This window comes from Bufo gargarizans, chromosome 9 (genome assembly GCF_014858855.1).
Source record: "Bufo gargarizans isolate SCDJY-AF-19 chromosome 9, ASM1485885v1, whole genome shotgun sequence".
Classification (NCBI taxonomy): Eukaryota; Metazoa; Chordata; class Amphibia; order Anura; family Bufonidae; genus Bufo; species Bufo gargarizans.
The window spans coordinates 195,854,289-195,857,711 of record NC_058088.1 but is presented as its reverse complement, the minus strand read 5'-3'; positions in this window follow the sequence as shown (position 1 = coordinate 195,857,711).

Genomic DNA, 3,423 nt, shown 5'->3' with positions numbered 1-3,423 from the left:
TCTATGGGACGGCCCTGTAGTAGTCACTTCTATGGACAGCTCTGTAGTAGTCACCTCTATGGACGGCTCTGTAGTAGTCACCTCTATGGACGGCTCTGTAGTAGTCACCTCTATGGACGGCTCTGTAGTAGTCACCTCTATGGACTGCTCTGTAGTAGTCACTTCTATGGACGGCTCTGTAGTAGTCACCTCTATGGACGGCTCTGTAGTAGTCACCTCTATGGACGGCTCTGTAGTAGTCACGTCTATGGACGGCTCTGTAGTAGTCACCTCTATGGACGGCTCTGTAGTAGTCACCTCTGTGATGGCTCTGTAATAAACACTTGAATAGTAACAAGCCGTCCATAGAAGTGAATGATACGACTTCTGCTCGCCGTTGCGGATGCAAGCAGGTAAATAACGAAGGGAGGCCGCACCTCCTAAGCCCCCTGCCCCATATCTGAATCAGAGACAACTGGAGGAGAAGAACAGAAAATGGCAGCTACTGATGGCCACTGCAGAGGGTCCGCTTTTGGGGAGGTATTTTGTGCTGCGCTGTGGTATATGGTTCTGCTGGGATGGTATTTTACACTATGCTATTGCTGACCCCTCCTAAATATTGGAGGTCTGTCTTCCGACTGCCTCATCTGCAGCCTTCGTTAGAGTCCCTCCTTGGTTGCTTTAACCCTTCTCTACATACATCGGCCGTGTACAACCTCCTTCCCTTCCTGATACTTTCTGTAGCACTGAGAGAAGGGAGGGGGAGAGCAGAGAGAGCCGCCAGGCACAGGCAGAGTGCTCACCATCGCACACTCTGCAGACACAGCACAGGCGTCCAGAGCCTTTAACTAAATACCTTAAAGAAGCACTCCGGGATTTTTTTTCTTTGCCTGTGTAGTGCAGGTTAGGCCATTACTGAAGAACCAGATCTTGTGTATTCCTGCTCTAGTTGATATGTGATTTGTGGGTTGTCAGCCATCCTACATTTCCTCCCCACACTGCACAGTGTAAGGGCGGCCATGACAGATCAGTGACACAGAACTGCTGTCCCATCACACTGCAGGATCTCCATGGTTTCCTATGCTCTTTCTGCCATGTCTACCACTTGTCAGCTCTTACATGCAGGAGGCAAGGAGAGCAGTGTGAAGCTCCATCTTATAGGACTACACTGGAGAGTCCGCACACACAGATGGTACAGATGGTTTATGTAACTGCAGCTAATCGCTGTATACACTCCCCTGCTATTTATCTGCAGTCCTGGTCCTTTAGATGAGAGAGACATGGAACAGCGGGCAAATAAACAAACTTCTTTAATGTTCTATCAGAGGGTCGTGGTGAAGAACATCTGAAACTTGGGAGCAGACTTTCATAAATAAGGGGTAATGATCATCTTTTCGTTCGAGTGCCTTGTTTATTATTCTTAAAAGGTTTTTCCATGGAGATTTGGAGTGCTCCTCGTCTCACGCTGCTGCCCTGGATCTAATTAGATGGTACTGATTTTGTCTGAAATATGGAGACAATACTGAAGGAGAGGAAGTCATAGATTACTAGTGACTCCTAAAAGGGTTCTCCGGTGTAACACGAATGATGGCCTATCCTCACATCAGAGGGGGTCCGACACCCCATATACATTATTATACTGTCAGTCAAACACACCATTTTTAGTGGAACTTACTGACAGGTCAATCTATCCATCTATTTATATATAATCTGCTCAGCTCCTCCTGCTCTATAACACGCTGCCTGCAGATTACATGGTGACAGGTTCTCTTTATATATAATCTGCTCAGCTCCTCCTGCTCTATAACACGCTGCCTGCAGATTACACGGTGACAGGTTCTCTGTATATATAATCTGCTCAGCTCCTCCTGCTCTATAACACACTGCCTGCAGATTACATGGTGACAGGATCTATATATAATATCTGCTCAGCTCCTCCTGCTCTATAACACACTGCCTGCAGCTTACATGGTGACAGGATCTATATATATAATCTGCCTCAGCTCCTCCTGCTCTATAACACACTGCCTGCAGATACATGGTGACAGGTTCTATGTATATAAATCTGCTCAGCTCCTCCTGCTCTATAACACACTGCCTGCAGATTACATGGTGACAGGATCTATATATATATAATCTGCTCAGCTCCTCCTGCTCTATAACACCACTGCCTGCAGATTACATGGTGACAGGTTCTCTGATATATAATCTGCTCAGCTCCTCCTGCTCTATAACACACTGCCTGCAGATACATGGTGACAGGTTCTCTAGTATATAATCTGCTCAGCTCCTCCTGCTCTATACACACTGCCTGCAGATTACACGGTGACAGGTTCTCTTTATATATAATCTGCTCAGCTCCTCGCTGCTATAACCACACTGCCTGCCAGATTCACTGGTGACAGGTTCTCTCTATAATATAATCTGACTCAGCTCCTCCTGCCTCCTACTAACACATGCCTGCAGATTACATGGTGACAGGTTCTCTGTATATATAATCTGCTCAGCTCCTCCTGCTCTATAACATGCTGCCTGCGATTACATGGTGACAGGTTCTCTCTATATATAATCTGCTCAGCTCCTCCTGCCTCTATACACACTGCTGCAGATTACACGGTGACAGGTTCTCTCTATATATAATCTGCTCAGCTCCTCCTGCTCTAATACCACACTGCCTGCAGATTACACGGTGACAGGTTCTCTTTATATATAATCTGCTCAGCTCCTCCTGCCCCTATAACACGCTGCCTGCAGATTACATGGTGACAGGTTCTCTGTATACTTAATCTGCTCAGCTCCTCCTGCTCTATAACATGCTGCTGCAGATTACACGGTGACAGGTTCTCTGTTAATGAATCTGCTCAGCTCCTCCTGCTCTATAACACTCTGCCTGCAGATTACACGGTGACAGGTTCTCTGTATATATAATCTGCTCAGCTCCTCCTGCTCTATAACAAGCTGCCTGCAGATTACATGGTGACAGGTCCTCTGTATATATAATCTGCTCAGCTCCTCCTGCTCTATAACACACTGCCTGCAGATTACACGGTGACGGGTTCTCTGTATATATAATCTGCTCAGCTCCTCCTGCTCTATAACACGCTGCCTGCAGATTACACGGCGGACAGGTTCTCTGTATATATAATCTGCTCAGCTCCTCCCTGCTCTATAACACGCTGCCTGCAGATTACATGGTGACAGGTTCTCTGTATATATAATCTGCCTCAGCTCCTCCTGCTCTATAACACGCTGCCTGCAGATTACATGGTGACAGGCTCTCTGTATATATAATCTGCTCAGCTCCTCCTGCTCTATAACACACTGCCTGCAGATTACATGGTGACAGGTTCTCTGTATATATAATCTGCTCAGCTCCTCTGCTCTATAACACGCTGCCTGCGATTACATGGTGACAGGTTCTCTGTATTAATAATCTGCTCAGCT